A 23044-nucleotide genomic window follows, 5' to 3' on the forward strand; every position below is an offset into this window, starting at 1 on the left:
CTTCTTATATACATGTGCATTCTGGGGACTTCCAGATCATTCACCAAGTGTGGCAAGGACTGGAAACACAAATCCCCACTATCTTATTGGCACGCAGGAGGATGACTGTTGAAACAGTACATTTATTTATAATTAAGAAGTGAATTTTCAGAACTCCCTGTTTGGAGATGCTCATTTTTGGCACCTCTATTCCTATGTTTACATTAATGTCTTAAGTAAAGTAAAGCAGGAACTTAATTTCCAAATAAGGTTTCACAACTTGGCAGACTCATGCTCATTTCACAACTATAAGAACTGTAAAACCCTTCCATGGAAATATGTATTTCATTCCAAAAGTGTTCAACAGCCAGGAGGCTAAATTATTGTAAATCCATATATCAGAAGTTGTCAGCTACTCCTAACTAGTGGATCAGAACATGACTGATTACAAACTCAAATGCCCAGTGAAAACAATTAAATTAAAATTGAATCTACTTGCCAGATAGAGTCCATTGTGTGTAAGAAACATTCACTTACGTCCTCTTGAAAATTTCTCTGACTGCGGTTGCTATGAGACTTATGAGGAGACCTCTTTTTCCACTTAGGAACCTCCACCTTTCTCAAATGAGCTTGAAATAAGCAAAATACAAGCATTAAGCAGTTCTGATTTTATCAGTATGTATACAGACAGGCAGAGTGAGAGGACTTGGCAGCTAGGGTTGCAGTTACTTCTATCAGTTAATTATTTGTGGAGCACGCCCAAAGCTCTAGTTTGAATAGAATTTACTTAGACATGTTCCCTCCTGCTATGCAAAATAGAATCACAGAATCATAGGGCTGGAAGGGAACTCAAGAGGTCATCTAGTCCAGCCCCTGCTTCAAGCAGGATCAACCCCCACTTTAGAAATAGAACGACCACACCCTTTATTTTTCTTCCCATAACAGATGAGATTCTGTTACGCCTAACTCATGCTGAGTAGCATCTGCCTACCTAAGCAGTACCACTGACTTTTGGGCTTGTCTCTTATTTACACAAAGATCCCATTACAGTACTTAGACAGCAGCAGGACTGATAGTCATCGTGTGCCTAGAGGCAAGGTGTTGATGGGGAGCTGGCTCCATGCCCCCAGAAGGAGTGGAGCTTCTGGCAGAAGGTGTGGGGCCAAGGGCAGTCAGTCATTAGTGCCATCCAGAGCACAACAGTGCCTCTCCACCCCAGCCCTCAGGCTATGTCTACACTAGAAGGTTTTGTCGACAAAACTGGCATTTTGTTAGTCGCCAGCCCCCACCTCCACCCCGTTCCCGCCGCTACTGCCCTGTCCCCACCAGCCATCCCACAGGGTGTCCTGGACCTTCTGCAGTGGCTAAGGGCCATGTCTGGCCCCAGTCTTCCCAGACACTTCCTGCTCCCGCTGCCCAACCAGATCCCACCACAGCCCCACCACCTCCATACCTACTCCTGGCCCCAGCCCCAACCCAGCTCTGATGAGGGTCCCAAACCTACAGCAGGAAGGGATCTCAAGGCCAAGGCCATTCAGGATTCCACTCCCCCTCTGGTTCAGTCCCCCATCCACGAGCACTCAACCTGCATCCTGGTCTAATTAAGCCTGCATTGAGGAGTTTTCGGCTGGGATCCAGCTGTCAGTATAGGGCTTCATCAACTACAGTATGAGGGGTATAGGCTATGTCCCCCATGATGCAAAGTGGCATCTGCATGTCCCCAACTTCCAGCTTATGGCAGGGGATGAATGTGCCCACCTCCATCCTCCAGCACAGGCCAGAGTTGCAGAACATCTAGGCATCGTATGCCAGGCCTTACCACCCAACATAAATGTCTGTGAATTGTCCATGGCAGTCAACCGGGGCCTGCAGCCCCATGGAGAAGTAACCCTTGTGGTTGATATACTTGGCTGTGCTATGCTCTGGCTGTGGGTCCCATTGATAACCCTGAAGCAGTTCAGGAACTCCAGGGTAGTGAATCCAGCCACAATTGCATCCACATCTCCCATAAGGATGACCCTCTGCAGCAGAATGGTGTTGACGGCCATCACAACCTGCAGAGGTGGGGGACTGAACACATATGAGGGACTAGGAAAGGAGTCGCTGGGCCCTGGGGTGTTCCCTGTTCCTCTTCCATCTCCTCACCAAGCTTTCTGGGAATCCCCTTGAGAGGTTGCCCTGCCCCCATGGCAGCAGGGCTGTGCAAGGGTGAGATGGCACGGTCCCCTGGGGATGGGGCTTCTCCCCCAAAGCCACCCTGTCATCTCCAACCCCACTTCCTGAGGATCCTCCTTGGGCAGGACACCCCCCCTTTCAGTGCAGGGACTGCAGCCTGAGACAGACTTACCTGCATGAGAAGGGCCCCAACTTTGGACTTCCCCACACTAAACTGGTTTCCCACTGAGCAGTAGCTGTCAGGGTGGCAAGCTTGCACAGTGTGACTGCAACCCACTTCTCTACAGGGATGGCAGGCCACAGCCAGGTGTCTGGTCTCTGAAGGGCAGGAGCAAGCTAGTCACAGAGCTCCAGAAACATGGCCATGGCCTTCTGCACATGGAAGCACTGGAGCTAGTGCTGGTCATCCCACTGCCCCATGACCAGCTGGTCCCACCAGTCAGAACTGATGTGGTGCCTCCAGAGCTGCCTGTGCACGTGTGGGGTGGGGGGTGGATGTAGGTGTGACTGTCCAGGAGCAATGGTGAGCTCCTCGAAGGTGGTGTCTGGCTCACCATCCAAGAGGAAGAGGAGGACAACTCTCAAGAGGCGCAGTGTGGGGGCTGTTCTGGCACCATGGCTCACTGGAAAGAGCTGTGTCTAGCAGAAAGCATTGAAGCCCCGCTCTAGCAGCTGTGCTGTCTCTCCTGGAGGTAGGCACACCCCAGCATGGGCAAGGCATGGGTGTCAGGAGGTGGGGGGGGTCCCTTTAAGGGTGCATTTTGCCAGGGCTCGTGGAAGGAAATACGGATCTGTGACCCTGTCTGCTGTGGCTCTGGGTGGCTGTTTTGTTGAGAGAGCAGCCAGGCAGTCTAGCTGTTCCCTGTCAACAGAGATGATCACAAGAGCTATCCACTCTGTGGTCTGGACGTAATGTGTTGACAGAAGATTTGTCAAAAGATATCTTCCGACAAAAACTTCAGTTGACAAATCGCTCTAATCTTGACACGGCCTTGGAAGCCACAAAGAGCACCCGAGCAATGCTCCCGTGGCATTTCAAAGGGGCCCAGAGGTCCCAGTTACTGCTGCTGCTACTACAGCTGTGGCTGGGAGCTCCATCCTACCTTGAAATGTGGAGCCCCTATGCAGTTACCCTCTGAGCCCCCTCCAGCCCCTCAGCAAGCATGTTGGAGAGTGTAAAGTGGCATTAAAGTGAGTCTAAATATAATTTAAAACCCACTTTAAGGTTTGCTTATGTGGGGACCTTGATATAGAGTTTAGGCCTTTGGTTTACCAGCACCCCCAGTGTGGTTACTGCTTCTCTTTTCCTAGTTCTAGGAGTGAGTCTGCTGCAAGTCACTGATTCCTTGTCTTTACCAGTAGCGTTTTGAAACAAACTTTAAAACGTCACTTCAGTTTTCACTAATGAATATATTTAACGCTCTCCCAGTGCTCCACCTCCCAAAGACTTAATTTTCCCTTTGCTTACTCTGTTGCAAATCTCCCACTAAGTCATACTGTTGTAAATCCAGTATGAGAGAACCAAGTACTGCGCACACAACAGTAGGACACATCTGAAGTCCCACAGACATACAGCATGTCTGCAAATTAACTAAGAACCAGTAAGATTTGCAAGTGGTATAAACATTCATAAGAACAGTCATACTGGGCCAGACCAAAGGTCTATCTAGCCCTGTATTCTGTCTGCCAACAGTGGCCAGTGCCAGGTGCCCCACAGAGAATGAGCAGAGCATGTAATCATCACATAATCCATTCCATCACTTATTCCCATATTCTGGCTAATAGTCATTGATGGACCTATCCTCCATGAAATTTGTCTAGTTCTTTTCTTGGCCTCCACAACGTCCTCTGGCAAAGAGTTCCATGGGTTCACTTTGCACTGTATGAAGAAATACTTTCTTTTATTTGTTTTAAACCTGCTTCCTATCATTTTTATGAGGTGACCCTTAGTTCTTCCGCTATGAGGAGTAAAGAACAATTCCTTATCTATTTTCTCTACACTGACCACAATTTTATAGACCTCAATCATGTCTCCCCAAGTCATCTCTCTTCCAAGCTGAAAAGTTCCAGTCATTAACATTCTATGAATGCATAAACTTATCCTGGTCTTATCTATTTCAGGACTGTCCTTTCCTAGTATCTACTAAAAAACCTGTGACTGTAATTTGCAATATCAGGGGTTAGTCAGACTGTTGCCCACAAGAATGGCTCTGATCCGTTATAGGGATCAGGCCATGTGAAGAGTTGAACCATTCTGCTCAAGGTGCGCTTTATGAGAATTTTCTGACTGAAGAAAATGCTGCTATTATATTCATGGAAGAAATCATGTCCTTCTATAACCTAATATTGTATTGTATTGAACTGGTTGGGATTGCATCAATTATGTGTTTGTCCCCGGAGCATTTATACCAAATCAGCCTTCACTGAAGGCTGTTCTGATGTCAAAGAGCTCATTGATTATTTAGGAGCTCCACACTCTTTCCTTCTACTCCTACAGGACCAGGCTGGATGTCCTCAGGATTGGCTGGTCCTGCACACAGCCAATTGCTGTTGCTATGTGTATCTAGGGTCAGATCCAATTCCCACTGAAATCTATAGCATCTTTGGATCAGAACTTTAATGCACCCCTTACTTGATCAGAGAGGAAGCCGTGTCAGTCTGTAGTTTTGAGAACAACAAGAAGTCTTGCAGCACCTTATAAACTAACAGATATTTTGAAGCATAAGCTTTCGTGGGCAGAGACCCGCTTCATCAGATGCATTCTTGCCGTTCCCTTACTTTATGTAACTTGCTCACATGGCGTGGATCAATGGGGATAAAATGACTTGTTGTTTTAACTGACTTTTTAAAATGTTCTGGATAATATGACTTGGTACAAATGTGTATATTGATTACTTGGGCATGTTTCCTTAATGAGGTAAGTTAATGATAATGTGACGATGGTGCAGATAACAAGCACAATAACACAACTATAGCTTCATTTATAATTGCCAACAAATGTGTATTTAATTGCTGCTTGTGATAATTTCTCAAAGGAAGCTCTAACTATGCAAACCAGCTGTTTCCCTGCTGAGAGAGGAAGGCAGAATGGAAAAGAGAAAACTCTCATGTTTCCTGTTCAGTGTGATGAAATAACATTATATAATAATATTATTTCTGATTTCTAAAGCATCTTCTGTCCCAGAGATCACAACATACTTCAGAATCATTTACTAAGCTTCACAACATCAGTGTGGGGTAGGTATTATTGTACCACTTTGACAAACAGGTAAGCTGAGGCGAAGATAAATACAGTAAAGAAACTAGCCCAAAATCTCATATAGTCAGTGGCAGAGCTGAGAGCTAGAGCTCAGGAGTTCCGTTTCTCACTTTCACATGGACACACATGATTTCAAAGTCATATCAAAGCTGTTCTGACAGGAAAGCAATATTAAAAACTGTCCAGTGCACATCAATTTATTTGAAAAAGAAGGAAGTGAAAATAATATTTCCAGACAATGCAAAGGAACTCTGAGAAACTCTTTAATGGCAACAGCAGAAAAAATACAAAGAGGGTTTAATAATGGTAATTATATGGCTTTCTGGCCTTTACCAGTGAGAAACTTCAGCACACTTTGTTTCAACTGGCCATTAAATTCTCTACCCAGTTATTATCTGACCAGCAATGACCGGAAAAAAAATATAACATACCATTATTCTGTAATTAATCTCAGCATACCCATGGTAACTACAATGCTCAGGGGAATACTTTTCAGTAGATTTTCCAGACAGAATGTTCAAACAGTTAAACTACATGGTTCAGTGATTCATTCCAGGAAATCTTGCAGCACATTTGGCTCTTTTCTGTGGTGCTAGGCTCCCAGGCATGCAAAGCAGTTGGAGATATGTATAAGCAGATCAATTAACTTATAGAAAAACAAAAGGATTATTTTTAACTACATGCAAATGTTTTAATATTTTTGAAATATTTATAATTAATCCAATTGTTTACTCTGAGTGTGAAGTGTCTGCAAAAGATTTTAGCTGTGGTTTTCAATCAAGTCTTCTGCAATGTCAAAACCTTCCTTAAAACTCTGTAGTTCCATAAAGCATTTTGCTAATAACCTATTAAGTACTGGATGTGTAAATTCACCAGACGCATTCAGAGGCATCCTTCCCTCCAATACCTCTTCTGCCTTCTATGAATAACTAAGATGTGTGGCTCTGATTCGGAAAGAATCAACACATGCACAGCTCTGTGCATAAACTAGCACCATCAGTTTTAATGGGATCACTCGTGTTCGGTTAAGCATGTGTATAAGATTTTGCAGGATTAGGGCCTTTGTTTACACAATAATCGTGTAGCTATGATGTCTGTACATAATTTAGGACCCTATTATGCAAACACTTAGGTATGTGAGTAACTTTATTTACGTAAGTGGCCCTACTGAAGTATACTCATGTGACCACTCATGGCAGTAAAGTTATGAATGTGCTTAAAAATTTGCGGGATTGGGGCCTCACATTTAATGTTTCTTCAGACTGGAAATGTTCTGTCTTCTATGTTCCCCACTACACCAAACCTACCTGTATTTGATAAATAACTAATAATGCTCATGTAGTCAGCAAAAGAACCCAGCTGAGTTTGAGGTCACAGTATTTTTTGAGGATGAAATGTTTTGAAAAGCTATTTTCAATTTGCAGATCTTTGAGAGGTACATTAGCCACCCCAGAAGGTATTATGCAAATACACAATTGCTGTTCCTTGAGTTGGTTATTTTGTACCATATAATCTGACCTGTAGTTACATTGGTTGTTGTCAGAGGGTGGTGAGCCCCTTAAAGGATGGGCCACAATCCATCTGTGACAAGCTTTACTTGCCTTCCCAGGTGTGCAAAATGGGTCATGTGATTCACTTGACCCTCTGATAAGGGCAATGCCTTGCTAGAAACTGTAGAAAGCTTGAATGAGGCAGAAGCCTGGGAAGCTACAGCCAGCCTGTGGCAGAAAGCAGCATAGTTTCAGGGGCGCTGAGAAATGATGGATGGGCTAAGAGAAGAGCAGAGGGAGTTTGCTGGCTGCCAAGTTGGAGCCAAAGAGCTGGACATGCAGTCAGAGGCCTGGGAAGGAATCCAGCTAGAAAGGGCAGGAAGTGGGTCATTTTGGTACTTTGCTTTCAAAACTGTTTTGAACAGTTTGTTTATCAACCTAGCCCACAGCGAGGCGTGTTGTTGGACCCATAAAAGCCTTGTGGTGAGTTATGGAGGTGTTCCAGAGAGGAAGTGAGGCAGGATGCAGTAGAGCCATTCCCAGGCCACGAGGTGGCAGTTGGGAGGCAGCTGGCCTTCTAACAATTGCCATTAGAATGTCAATATGTGCCTATGTTTGCATCAAAGATACCAAAGTTGTCTCCTGTTTCAAACAGAGGTGAATATGGTAGCGTGTCACATTGCAGTGGGGTGACTCCCTGGGAAATGCTGATCACACTGTCTGGTGAGTCCTGTACACTAGTATTACAAAGTGTGTGAAAAAACGCCTTCACTCTAATTACATTAAAGTGTGCAATATATGCTCTTATTAGACAGTGGGTCAGATAAGGGCTAGACATTCATGACTGGAAAGTAGGGGAGAAAAGGAAGAGGTACAAAATGCTTTCTTATGCACACGTGGAAGGGGGCAATGACTTCCATACCTTGCATATCCACTGGACAAAGTCTGAGTGCATCTATTTCCCACCAGGAGAACTCCAATGCCTCCCACAAGAGCTGCAGTGAGGCCACCACCTTGTCTGCTTTCTGCAGTTAATTTGGATCCGCTCTACCATTAACACATACAGCTGCTTGTTACAAGTCCTGCTTTGGTGTTTGCTCCCCCGCAAGCACTTCTAGGGCAGCTCAGATACTACCATGATAGAAATCATGCAGAAACACACATTGATAGAATCTGACTGCTTCAGTATGAAACTGGAATCCAGATCTTCAAAAGTGGCTGGGCTCCCACTGGGACTATTGAGGATCTAGACCTAGGTAACAACTAAAGAAGATGGTCTCTGCCCCTTCCCCCACCCACCAATACAGGCTCAGACTTATGGCACCAGTACCATGGGCTGATAAGACAGGGTCAAAGGAAACAATCGTAACCCTCCCTCAAAGTCTGTAATTGCAATGAAAAGAAAGAGGCTGGGCCACAGCAAACTTGACATGTCAGGGCTAATGTTCACTCTAATCTTTTCTACCCCAGAACTAAATGAATTGCCTTATGTGCACCAACGTGGAGGTCATGCACAACACATCACCTTCATATTGGTGCCCATAACAGAATTCATGTGGCCTTTTTGGCATCCCTAATACAGAACTGTCCCACCCCATATGGGACGGATGGTCACTTTAGAAAAAGGAGACTACATAGCCAAAGGTCTAACCCAGTGGCTCCCAAACTTTTTGGCATCACGCCCCCGTTTTGATTTGTGAGAATCCCTCATGCCCCCCCCCGATCTCTTTTTTTTCCACTGCGAGCCAGCCACCCCAGCTGCCTGTGAGCCGCCTGACTGAACCCCTCCCCTCCCCTCCCCTAAAGCCAGGCACCGCCAGCCTTTCATCTAACCCCATCCTCCTCCTCCCCCACAACCCACACTCACCTTTGCAGAAGGCAGCCAGCTCCACGTGGGCCTTTGCCAGCTGCCTGCTTTTGATCGTGGCTGCGTCAGGTTGCCCACGTGAAATGTCAGGGGCTGACAGCCAGAAGAAAGGACCAGCTCTTTCTTGGGGTGGGGAGAATGACTAGGGGGGGCTGGCTTGCCTCACGCCCCACCTGAATTTCTTCATGCCCCACCCCCAGTTTGGGAAGCCATGGTCTAACCCAAATCTCACTAAAATCCATGAAAAGCCTCCCATTGCAGGATCTGGATCAGGCCCTAATGAGCTCAGTGCCGTACTCAAGGCTACTTTACTTCAAAACAAAACTCTCTCCAGCTACATCTTCTCTCTTTTTCTTGACTCTGCACTCAAGAGTGGAGCAAGTATATTCATTCAGTGTGGCTAGTGCTTAGCCTTACTTATAACCAGCGCTTTTTTTTTTTTTTTTTTTGCCTGCACTTGCCTGTACTGCCTGCCAAGTTGCCCTCGCAGTTCCAGGCTTGATCCACATCATAAGGCGCTGAGGTGTCCGAAGCAAGCTGCAAGAATATGGTACAGGCTTTTTAAGTCCTCTATTCCCCCTCACCTCAGAGCTGTCTTAGGGAGGAATCAGACCCTTTCTGGTCACAGTCAGTGTGCCACAGTGCCACCTTTACTGTTTATCTTGTTTGCTTGTGTTGGGAGTCCTTTATATTGCATTATGTTTACCTACTTGTTTAACCATTGTTTGGTTTAATTAACACAATTGTGTTTTGTCCCCACACTCCCTTATCAGTTGTCATGTGGGCAATCCTAAACCATGATTATAAACACAGGTAGGGAGATGAATCATTTGACTGGTCTCTGGCCAAACTAAGACCAGTCACCAAAAGAAATGAGCTGTAGGAGTGAAAAGAGAATGCAGGCAGATGTCTAGCAACAGAGTAAGGGTTATCCAGTTTATTCTGCCCAGGTAAGGGGAGAGGCATTAGTGTTCTTGTGTTCGCCGTTTTTCGTAAATTGTTGTTAGCCTCCCTGAGGCTGTATGTTCTGAAGACAGTGGGAAAAGGTGAGGTCATCTCACCTTAATCTGCCCAGTAGCAGGAAGGAATGTAAGGAGCATTCACGTATTCCTCAGGGCCCTTCTCAGGCACTGAAGTGACCACTACATCTGTCCCCTTCTGACAGCTGGGGCGGCCTCTTGGCTTACTAGGTCATCAGAGACAATGGCCTGGTTGTCTCTCCGCCAGTAGAAGATCAGACATCTCCAGCCAAAGAGTGTGTCTGATACAGCCCATCAGTGGGGTGGCAACCTAACTGTCCACACCTAGTAATGGTTGCTGGTCTTGTGTGAACTCCACCCAGGTCAGGGTAAGGGCATAAGGGCTGAAGCTGCTAGATCAGGCGTGTCCAACCCGCGGCCCTGGGCAGCTAGTAATGCGGCCCCACAAGATCGTAAACTTTTAACATTATTATGTGATTTTTAGTGATATTTTTCATGACTCGATTGCATGGTACTTGAGCGTGGACTGCATAGGCGACAACAGAACGCTGTGTAGGGGAGGGCGCAGCGCAGTGCTAACTTCGCCTCCCACGCCCGCCACACACAGTCAGTCGAATCGAAACCCGCGTGTCAGACGTTATTTGTGCTTGTGCGACTTGGCGAGTAAAAAGTAACGATTACCAATAATATGTGTGTGATAATAAAACGTGTGTGTGCCTGTGCAGACAGGCGTTTATTGTTATTAACCCAGCAAACAAACGCTAAGTTTTTTTGCTGGGAAGCAGACATGTACGTTTTCTTGTTTAATTATTGCACTTGGGCTTGTTGTATTACTTCGTAAAATAATTTAATAAGTTAAAATAGTTTTTTAGCAGCTGTGGTGGAGTAAGTACAAAAATTAATCAAATAGTTTTTTGCTCATGATATTGATATAATTACATATACAACATCGCTAATACTAGAAAAATAAATGGTTGCTTATTTATTAATTTTTTTATCCGAGCATGGCTTCAACATCGTGTCAAAAGAAAATAGAACCCAAAAAAAGAAAAATCGTGGATGAAGGAAGAGTGTTCAACGAAAAATGGACAGATGAATACTTTTTTGTCAAGACAAATAATAAGGCACTATGCTTAATTTGTAGGGAAATTGTGTCAGTTTTCAAAGATTACAATTTGAAAAGACATTATATGCAAAAACATGCTGCCAAATTTGATGCATATCAAGGAATGTTTCATAAAGAAAAAATAGCAGAACTGAAAAAAAGTGTCATCTCAACAATTTTTTTTTAAAAAATTACAACTCAAACACACTCTATTGTGAACGCTAGTTATGTGGTAGCAAATCTGATTGCAAAAAAATCAAAACCATTTACTGATGGTGAGTTTATTAAGCAATGTATGGAAAGCGTGGCAGATATAATTTGTCCTGATAAAAAAATGAATTTTTCTAAAATCAGTTTGTCTCACCAGACTATAGCCAGGCGAATTGAAGAAACAGGAAAATCTATCGAAAGAGATTTGGAGAGTAAAGCTGCTAATTTCAAATTTTATGCTTTGGCAATAGATGAAAGTACTGATGCTACAGATATGGCTCAACTTGACATTTTTATTAGGGGTATTGATAATGAATACAATCTCCCTGAAGAAATGGCTTCTTTGGTGCCATTAAAAGACATAACTAAATCTCTTGATTTGTATGAAGCAGTAAAAATTACATTAAAGCGATTTTCTTTAACCTTTGCCAACATATCTGGTATAGCTACTGATGGCGCCCCAGCTATAGTTGGTAAAAAAGAGGGACTTACAAAACTAATAGAAGACAGTGCAACTGCCACCGGCAATTCACGTTTGATGAAATATCACTGCATTGTACATCAAGAAAATTTATGCGCGAAAGCTTTAAAAATGGATGATGTCATGCAAATTGTCATCAAAGCTGTGAATTTCATAAGATCCAGGGGGTTGAATCATCGCCAATTCCAGGAGTTCCTTAAAAGTATGGATGCTGATTATGGGGACATCATTTACTTTTCTGAAGTAAGGTGGCTAAATTGGGGTAAAATGTTGAAAAGATTTTATAATTTGCAAAATGAAATCAAGCCATTTATGGAATCAAAAGGAAAATTTGTGCCAGAATTTGAAGATGAAAAATGGCTCACAGATTTAGCATTCTTGGTGGATTTGACTGCTCATTTAAATGAGTTAAACATGTGTCTTTAAGGTGCTATGTTTCAAACCATAACAGCATTTGAAATGAAACTTAAATTATGGATAGCTCAAGTTATGGCAAATAATTTTATGCATTTTGATACATTGGCTAAACACAGTCCTGTGAACAGTGAAAAATATGCAGCCTTGCTTTCTGTTTTGATACAGGAATTTGATAATAGGTTTCAAGATTTTCGAAAAAATCATCAATTTTTTGGTATATTTGCAACTCCATTTTCAGTTGACATAAACACATTACCTGCGAATTTTCAAATGGAATGTATAGAGTTGCAATCAGACATTCAACTCAAAGAAAAATTTGATCATGTCTCTTTACTAGACTTTTATAAGTCCTATCTTCCCAGAGAAAAATATCCCTCGCTTCACAATCACGCCTTATTCATGTCATCGCTTTTTGGCAGTACGTACATTTGTGAACAACTTTTTTCAAGGATGAAGCACACGAAGAGTAAAATTAGATCAAAATTTTATGACGAGCACCTTGAGAACTCACTAAGAATTGCAACCACTTCCATCGAACCAGACATTGATGCATTGGTTTCACAAAAACAAGCTCAAATATCCCACTAGTTTTATGTTTATATTGCCCTCTTTTGTTTTAATGTTATAATAAAAAATATAAAAAATAAAGGAAGTTTGTTATTTATATACATTAACTATATTATATATTTTATATGCTGCCCAAGACAATTCCTCTTCACTCAATGCGGCCCAGGCAAGCCAAAAGGTTGGACACCCATGTGCTAGATCTTTCAAAGCAGATCTGCACACATCTGTCACTTACCTCATTCACTTGCATTCTCCACTCACAACATCAAATCTGAAAGAGAAGACCTAAGAAAGGTCATCCTCTGCTTCCCTGAATGCCTATCTTGAAGGTCCCCAGCCATATCTAGTTACCCTGAGCTCCCTCCTAGTGTCACCAGTTCCTGCAACATCCTCATAGCTCATCTCCTGTCATCAAGAGTGTGGTAGCATAATTCCTTTCCTAGTGTATGAAGTACTTTGGGATAACTGGATCTTTTATTTGTCAGATTGCGGGGTCCCATGAGTTAGTGTTGGTGTTATTTTAAATAAAGCTATTACTTGGACCCAAACAATGTTTCTCTAATTTTTTTCATCCATATGCAGATTTTTTTCCATTCAGGTGTGGAATGATTTTAATGTGCACTGAGGCATGTGTGAGAGTGTACCTCTGGCAGAAACAAAGAATCTAGCTGTGGGCACTAATCATCTAGGTACCATTTAAATCTCTCCTGAACGGCTGCACAAACGCAAAGCTTACAGGAAACCTCGGACCCAGCTACCCCGTTGAGTCCTTTGTACTTAACTAAATAATGATGATAGGTTTTCTGCATATCTATATTTATGAGCTTGTACCCTTCTGACTCATATGCCCTAGCATACAACTGATAAGATTAAATCCTTGCCCAGCACCCAGGGTGTAGCTTTTGGGAAATGGGGAGCCTATGCAGGAAGGATGGTCTCCATCTAAACCAAAATAGAACCAAATTGCTGGCATTTAAAACTAGAAAGGTCATTGAGTAATTTTTAAACTAAGGGCTAGGGAAAAGCCAATACGTACAGAGGAGTATGTGATTTGGGCAGAGACATCCCTTACAGAAGGATCTATTGATGGCTATTCTCTATGTCCCAGTAAAGGGGCGAGGATGAAAAGATGATAACATATGGGTAGGATCTGATGAGAAACTGTCAAATGAGAAGAGTCCCATTCAATTACATCATGCAATGGCAGACTGCTAGAAAGTCACAAGTTTTGAAGTGCGTATATGCAAATGCTAGAACTCCAAATAATAAGATGTATTGGAGTGCCTCATTTTAAATGAGGCTATTGATGTAACAAGCATCTCAGATGCTTGGTTGCATAAGATTACTCGGTGGAAGACAGTAATACCAAAATACAAAATACATGAGAAGGACAGAATAGGTTGTGCTGGTAAAAGAGAGGCACTATATATGAAAGCAAGCATAGAATCAAATGAGAAAAAAAAATCTTAAATGAACCAAACTGAAACATAGAACCTGTATGGAAAGTAATTCCAAAATCTAATAACAAGAATGTGGCAGTAGGATTATATTACTGATTGTGATGGTGATAGAGACGATGAAATGCTCAGGGAGATCAGAGAAACTACAAAAATTAAAAAAACAACCCACAGTAATAACGGGGCATTTCAACTACCCTCCTATTGACTGCGTACATGTCACATCAGGATAGGATGCAGAGGTAAAGTTTCTTTATACCTTTTATGGCAACTTTTTGAGCACCTAGTATCGGAATCCAGAAGAGGAGAGGCAACTCTCGATTTAGTCTTAAGTGGAACATAGAATCTGGTCCAAGAACTGAATACAGTTGAACTGCTACACAAAACGGAGGAAGTTAGTGAAATAGAAATTAAAAGGTACAGTGCCAAAAGTGAAATCCGTCCAAGCTGCATGGAAATTTTTAAAGACACAAAAATAAAAGCACTTTTCAGCTTGGAAAATAGACAACTAAGTGGGGGATGGGTATCATACAGGTCTATAAAATCATGACTGATGTGAAGAAAGTAAATAAGGAAGTGTTTTAACACAAGAAGTAGGGGTCACCAAACTAAGGCTATGTCTATACTACAAGATAAACTCAACTTTATTAATATTGATTTTGTAATTCTGGAATTTATAAGCTTGAATTTGACAATCCTCATCTCCCCATGCACTCCTCACAAGTCAATTTATTGCTGCCACACTCAATTGGCAAACATCGACTGTTGAAGTACTGCATTGAGGGAACCTATCCCACACTTTCTTCATCCCTGTAGCATTCTGGGTGTGCTCGCTGGCCTTTGACATCATCTTCCCATATTGCATTTTCCTCATTCCCCTCTCGTGCTATGCAAACATCCATTTTTCCCATTGAAAGGAAGGAAAAGTAGGGCATCCACAGACAAATGACTGTGCTTTCAAATGGCCATCCACCGAGTGTTCTCTCTCCCATCATTGCACGTGATCCCTGAAAATAATACAGGGACCCGAAAGCTTGAAGAAAGAGAAGATAGGAAAGTTTCTCAGAAAAGAGAGGTGCTGATGGAGAGAGTCTTTGGCTTTCCGGTGAACTATAAGGCTTCTATCACAGAGGTAGCCATGTTAGTCTGTATCTTTGAGAACAACAAGAAGTCCTGTGGCACCGTATAGACTAACAGATATTGTGGAGCATAACCCTTCCCCCTCCCATCATTGCATGTGATCCCTGAAAATAATACTGGGACCCAGACTGTATTTTCAAAGTTAGAAGAAAGAGGATAGAAAAGTCTAGGAAAAAAGAATTTTTGACTTTCCCCTTCACTACACAGATATTGCCAACATGGGTGATGGCAGTGAAATATCATATACTGAACTTATAACACAAATAGGAATCTCATCTACCTGCCCCCCCCACCCCCTTGGCCTGTGTTTCTGAGGAGGTCAAAGCATGAAAACAGATAGGAGATAACCAATTAAGAACCAATTACTGATAGGATCTACATGAAAGGACTATATGAAGAACAGTTTGAAGATCTCTCACTAGGCACCGATGATGGTACTTGGTTCAATAACGAAACGTCTGCAATGAAAGTTTTTAAGCTCAGTGAACATTTTAAATACTAAACAGACAGGAGATCTTACCAAAAAGATTTTATAACTGAAATATAAAACCAGCAGGTGTCTGCAATGGATAGCAAGCTCCCAAAAACATTTTCGGCGGGCTGCTGCGGTCTGTGGCTGCAGAGCCACTTGGACTGTTGAAGTAGCTGAAGTAGTCCCCCCAGCTATCTTAGTCACCGGGGGAGACTTCCCCCAAGCAGTTGCAAGCCCCAGTTGTCCCACGCTATGGGCATGGGGGATTCAGTGGGGAGCCAGTTGAAGTGGTCCTCCCCAAGTACCTTAGACACTGGGGGAGACTTCCCCCCACGGCTGCAAGTCACTGAATATCTTAGTCGCCAGGGAAGACTTCCCCTCAGTGGCTGCAAGCCCCTGAATATCTTTCCTGCCCTTGGAGCCCTAAATGCCTGCAATCTATGACATGGTGCCGCCTGGCAGCATTGTCAGCTCCAAATACCAGGCACATCTTTTTATTTGGTTGGGGGTTAACCATGTGATGTGGCTGAGCACAGGAAAGACCCAGACTGCATGGCACCTGTGGGGGAGGGAAGGGGGTTCCATTTCTCGGCATCTTATGCAAGCACGACCCTTACAACAGCCTTGTTGCCACGTCATGTGGTGGGGCAGTGGCTGGCATTAGGCAGTGCAGAAAAAAATAAGTGTAGAGACAGAACCATGAACTCCCAGCAGGGGCTATTTGTAATGGGTAGATGCGCTCACAGAGCTAATAGCAAAGAAAGACATTTCTCATGCTCTCATACAAACAAGAGCCCACAGCCAAAGGCTTGCTGCTCCCACTTTGAAATTCACGGTATCCTGTTACCTAATTCTGGCACACCTGGAGAGCAGCGGTCAGAGCAGAGCACTGAGGGGCGTTGTGAGTAACATACAGGACACCTATGGAGGTTAATAAATTCAATTTTAAGACATGGTGCTTCTACACTGGCCTTTAATGAAACTTCTGAATTCAAGCTTGACACTATACCCGTCAGGTTACTGCAATATTGTAATCTTGATATTAGTGCTCCCAAAATCGAGCTAATAGTATTTACGGTGAAGACAGTCATGTGCCAATATCGAGCTAACTGCCTTAAATTCAAATTTATCTCGTAGCGTAGGTGCAGCCTAAGAGGTAGCAGGTTTAAAACAAACACAAAGAAGTACTTCTTCACACAACGCACAGTCAACCTGTGGAATTCCTTGCCAGAGAATGTTTCGAAGGCCAAGACTACAAATGGGTTCCAAAAAGCGCTAAATAAATTCATAGAATATAGGTCCATCAATGGCTATCAGCCAGGATGTGCAGGGATGGTGCCCTTAGCCTCTCTTTTATTTTCAAAAGCTAGTAATGGGCAACAGGGGATAGATCACTTGGCCTATGTCTACACTTGCCCCCTTCTTGGAAGGGGGCATGGTAATCAGGCTAATCGGAGAACACTAATCAAGAGCTGCGATGAATATGCAGCACTTCATTAGGCTAATTCTTCCCACACCAACTTCAGGGAGTAAAAGCACTTCGAAGTAGCACAGGCACTTTGAAGTGTCTGCTGCTACACGGTATGCTGGCACTTCCAAGTTTAACACTTCAAAGTTGCCACAGGGAGACTTAGCCTAACAAAGTGCTGCATATTCATTGCAGCACTTCATTAGTATTCTCCAATCAGCCTGCTTACCATGCCTCCTTTGAAGTAGGTGGCAAGTGTAGACATAGCCTTGATGATTATTTGTTCTATTAATTCCCTCAGTGGCACTTGGCATTGCCACCGTTGGAAAACAGGAGACTGGGCTAGGTGAACCTTTAGTGTGACCAGTATGGCTGTTCTTATGTTCTTATTGTCTATGACAGCAGAACCACTGCAGGATAATATTTTCCATTATTGAGGATTGTGTTTGCCATCTATGCAATTTTTTCAGATGGTTTGGGGAATACGTTTATGTTTTCTGGATCTTATGTATTTTCAAATTTCAGCTTTAAGGTTACATTAACACAGGCCAATTTATAAGATGTTTATTTGATCCATATTCAAGCTAACTCCCTTTATCTTTAATAGAAGTTTGCCGGTATGAGGACTAAGTAAGCCGAATAAGAAATTTAGGATGTATCCCCTTGCCTTTACATTTCACTAAATTGCAAAAACAACTAAACAAATAACCCTGATTAATCACACAATTAAACGTACATAAATGACACATTTGCTAATCATTTGCTTCACAGAGAAGTAACACCAACAAGGCTGCACTTGGGGAACTGAGAGTAGATCTGAACTGAGAGAAGGACTTTGCCACCATGCATTTATTTGATCATGTTCATGCATACAGGGATCACTAGGTTTGTATTACGGGCCCTGCTCTCACAACAGATGCCATTAGTCTCATGTTTTGTTTTAAGATAACCATGACTCTTGACATCGTGGGATTTTTGCATGTGGGTGGATCATGGATGTGACGGTAAACAGTTGACCCAGTTTCACTGAGAACCTTGAAAGCTGCCAAGCTAAACCCTCAGCTGAGTGGGAAGCTAAGGAAAAAGGAAGAGCTCAGCAAACACTGGAATTAATGCAACCCTGAAGATGAGGCAAATAAATTATTTCTGTCCTCCAGGAACAATGATGCTTTTATTGTCCACAAAGTAAAAGGCATTAGAGACAGGACAGAGACAAAGAGAGAGAGTCAAGTTGAATTTCCATCTCGTAGGATAACAAACAGGTTCATAATTTTCACCTGTCATCACAAAATGAACACATTTGTACTAAGAACACACTCATACACTTTAAGCCTATGCTACACACCAGGGAAGAGCAAACCTTTTAGGTGGCACCCCGCCTTTTCAGTCCTGCAGTTAACCAGGGCCCCACCAACCTGTGGAAGGACCACAGGAAGAAATGCAGGGGAGTGCTCAGGAAGGGGGTGGGACGCTTGGGAAGGGGATGCTGGGAGGCTCCATGGGATGCCCCAAAGGGAGAGGGTGCTTGGGGGGAAGACCTGAGGAGGATACCAAGGAGGGACCTCAGGAGGGTACCTTATCAAGCCAGAAACTTGCTGGCTATGCCCGCCACTTGACTCAGGGCCTGTGTGCATTCTGACTGGCCCAGTAGTGCGGGGGCGGGGGGGGGGGGGGAGTTCCCTTGCCGACAACAGCAGCAGACACCGCATAAGAGAAAGCATAGGGCTGGCGAGGCAGCAGAAGCCCTGATGTGGGGGAAGGAGAGCTGATTTTGGTGTGCCCACCTTACAAAATGTTGCACCCCCTCTGGGAGGCACCTTCCCCACTTTGCACACCCCTGCACAATGCCACCTCAGTATGAGGGTCTGGATGCCTATTTCCTACCTAAGCTCCAATACAATCCATAAACCAGAGGAAGACAGGCACTCCTCTGCCTAAATCATGTGTGGAACCCAATCTGGAAAGTGTGCTCAGATGCTGCCTACAAGATCAGGTCTTATTCAAAATCTGGCTGGAGAAAGCGGTAGTGCTCTGCATTGCAACGTTTAAGTACCTTTATGGATCTGGGTCTCATGGACTGCCAGAAAATGCCATGATAAAACACTTGAGAAGTGACACCTTTACAGTGAACACACCGTATCGAGCAATTAAAATGTGAGATTTTTTGAAAAAGATGCAGTTGCATTTGGTTCAGTACATAGAGCTGACACTCCCAAATCTGCATATTATCAATGAAACTGCTGACTAAGTACTACCCATACCACAATATTTATCCAAAACCTGCTTTTAAAAAAACTGAATTAGGGTCTAATTTTTCTACAGTACATATGCCCATCTCTTACTGATGACAAATAAATCTATTTTTGTCTACCAAATATAGGACATGGCCCAATTTACAGCCTTATGAACTGAAACCTGGGTAAGGGCTCAGTTTTCCTACCATTGTCAGCGACATTACAGAGGTCCCTGAAATGACACAGGTCACCTATGCTAGCTCCGCAGGGCACCCAGATAATCAGTAATAAATCTGGCATTGACATGCTCCTGGTTTTCATGTTTTCCTGCTCAGCTGATGACTCTGAAAAGAAAGATCCTCAATAATCACAATATTTTATATCTAATTTGGAATTAAAAACTGACTTTAGCAGTCAACAAAAGGTGTTCTTAGGAAAGGAACTGCTGACAGTGATGGGTAAACAGCAAAATGTTTAGATTTTTTTTTGGAATAAATCTCCAAGCCTCTCAATATTTCTCTAAACCTCTTTGTTTATAATTCAGACGGAACCCCCATAAAATTTCTGTTATTCCCTGATTCCTAGTAAGTTGTAACCACAATGCATAACACGAGGAAGTTTGTTCTCAGCAATCCCACTTTTGGTCCAAACTAAAATCGTGGAGTGCAGTCATATGCCAAAACAAATAGAAAGCTTTTTGAACCTTAGGGAAGATCTGGCTGCGGTTTCCACCAAGCTTGGGATGAAAGCTCAGGTTGATTCTTTGTTTTCCTAATTTTTCTTCAAAGTGAATGAAAAACCCACTGCTCGCTATAGCTCTAAGGACAGACAAAAGCAAATGCAATAAAGTAGCCTTATAGACCAAGGGGCTTTCCTTCCCCATGCATTAAAGTATAATAAATGGGTGCTCAGCACCCACTGGCAGCCCCATGGATCAGCTTTCTCCCTCCCTCACCCACTTGTTCTCTCACCCCCTGGCAGGCACCACCAATCAACTCCTCCCCATCCCTCCCACAGCTGTTCATCTCCCATGATCAGCTATTCAACTGCATGCAAGCGCTGGGGTCAGGAGGGTTACAGGGAGTAGCTGGGGCAGGATGAGGTGTAGCAGAAGTGAGGACTTGGGAAAAGGGAAGATAGCAGGATTGGGCCTGGGGTAGAGCAAGCTCCTGGGGGAACTTGCCACGTCTGCCTGTGTAGGCCTTCATGTCCACTCACACAGATCAGATTGCAGGACTGGAGCCTTAGGTTGAGACTTTTCAAAGCAGGGTAAGGCAGGTTAGATAATCTTTTATCGGTCCAACTTCTGTTAGTGAAAAGTACAAACTTTTGAGCTACACAGAGCTCATGTGTGGGAAAGGTGCTCCCTATTACAACTAAATACAAAGCAGGAGAGATTGATTAGCAGAAGTTAACACACATTCTAAGGGATTGTTCAAGGTACAGTGGTGCATTAGCACCTCTGCAGACACAGGACAAACCACTACAACTATGCAAAACGCAGCCGAGGGAATTTAGACAAATGCCTTCCATTAAAATTATTTTATTCTTTGGAAATATCAACCCGAGATGGCAAGCTTCTTTGATTAAGGACTACGTTTGCTGGCCGAACAGGCTGACCACACCTAGATAGCAGTGAAAAATAAAGAGAAACAGAAAAGGTAAAGTAACATTATTGGCCAGGTTCTTCTGTAAATAGCTAAATCTTCGATAACATCATCAACAGTAAAACTCTTACTCCTATTACATTCAGGCTGCTTCTAAACATGCCACCTCCCCTTGGAGGTGGCATGTTAATGAGGCAATTCGAAGCAGGCTAATGAGGTACTAACGTGCATATTCGGCACCTCAATAGCATAACTGCAGTTGCACGAATTTCAAAGTGCAGACTGCAAATTGCATATTGACAGTGAACATGGGGGCAGTTTTGAAATAAGTGCCCCACTTCAACATTCCCATACTCCCACAAAAGTAGATGGAAGTAAGGGAATGTTGAAGTAGGGCGCTTATGTCAAAACTGCCCCCACCTAAACTGTCAATCTGCAATTCCAAGTCTGCACTTTGAAATTTGTGCGACTGCCATTATGCTATTGAGGTGCTGAATATGCACGTTAGTACCTCATTAGCCTGCTTCGAATTGCCTCATTACCATGCCACCTCCAACAGGAGGTGGTGTGTGTAGAAGCAGCCTCAGGCTCCAGAGGTGTTTTTCAGTTAATCCCAAAAGATAAATATTGCTCTGATCCTCGGCTGAAATTCTTTAGATAGTGTAACTGCATAGAAAAACTATACAGAGAAAAAAAGAGGAGCAAAAGATAAGTATCAGATTACAGAATATTAGTATTAATGAGAGAGACCCTCAATGGATGTCAAACAGCTCAGCCTCATTGGTTGTTCTCAAAGTTCTTGAAAAAAGACAGAGTGAGCCTGAGCCTGTGAAGTAACGCGCATTCCATGGAAGTACAGGAGTCAGTGGAAGCTGCAAGCACTCAGCAGCTCCCAAAGGGTACTCCGCACTTTGGACGCTCAGGCTGACCCTCTTCATAAAGATTGGCTGCTGTTATTTTGTTAACAGACTGCAGTGCTACTGAAGGCATCAAGGTGAAAGTGAATAAAAAACAAGCATTGGAAAAGACTTTGGAAAGTGCATCTTTTTGTGAGATGATTAGAACATAATTAGACCCAGACTGGTCATTTCCACAGAGTAAGAAAGCTGGGTCAGGTATTGGATTTGACTTTTTTTTTAAATTTTTTTAAATTGCACTGGGCTTTTCTGAGAGGGCCATTTTTGATCCTTCACTCTTAGCTTTTTCAGGGCTTTTACTTCTTTAAAACATTCAGGGCAGATTTCTTCAAAATTTCACAAAGTGTGAACCAGAACCAGGATTGGATTTACACCTTTTGCACCCCCTGCACAGCATCTTCAGCTAGCTCCCTCAGCCTGCCTATGGCTAACCCATGCCTTCTGCATAAAATAAACTTTTAACCCACCTTTGATTTTTAGGCTCCCCTAAAACGCTGGCACTTGTAGGCACATGCCTACTGTGCTTAACTGGAAATCCAACCCTAGTAGTAGTAGGCATCCTTCAGTCTGCAGAGACTATGGATCACACCCTTTATAGTTTCAATTGAGGACTTCATTTACAGCATCTACTGTGACTATGAAGACCCACACGAGAGTGACAGTCCTTGCTGCATCTCTTGCAGATGTGGTGGGTGTCTGGCAAGTCCTTAGTGCGCTTTCTGTGCACTCGCTTCTCCTCTGCTAGCTGTCTGATCCTCATCTCGCCCTTCTGAAGGCCCTTGTGTAACCCCTGCCTCCATCTGCTGCGGTCGTCTGCTAGTTCTTCCCAGTTGTCCAGCTCGATGTCTACCTCTCTGAGGTCTCTCTTGCAGACATCTTTGTAGCACAACTGGGGGCGTCCGGGAGGTCTTTTGCCAGAGGCTAGCTCACCATACAGGATGTCTTTTGGAATCCTTCCATCATTCATCCTGTGGACATGGCCAAGCCAGCAGAGCCGACGCTGCCTGAGGAGGGTGTGCATGGTTGGGATTCCAGCTTGCTCGAGGACGGCGGTGTTGGTCACTCTGTCCTTCCACGATATTCCAAGGATGAGTCTGAGGCAGCGCAAGTGGAAGACGTTCAGCCTCTTTTCCTGGTGGGCATACAGGGTCCAAGTCTCGCTGCCATAAAGGAGGGTGCTGAGGATGCAGGCTCTGTAGACTTGCATTTTGGTGTGAGT

General features: G+C 43.6%; 1 long non-coding RNA gene across 1 annotated transcript in view; it reads right to left on the minus strand.

The window, feature by feature from the left end:
• Window positions 1-23044, minus strand: part of LOC142007954 (uncharacterized) — a 117028-nt gene that overhangs the window by 76245 nt on the left and 17739 nt on the right. The gene's annotated exons all lie outside the window — the stretch shown is intronic.

Source organism: Carettochelys insculpta, chromosome 2 (assembly GCF_033958435.1).
Source record: "Carettochelys insculpta isolate YL-2023 chromosome 2, ASM3395843v1, whole genome shotgun sequence".
Taxonomy (NCBI): Eukaryota; Metazoa; Chordata; order Testudines; family Carettochelyidae; genus Carettochelys; species Carettochelys insculpta.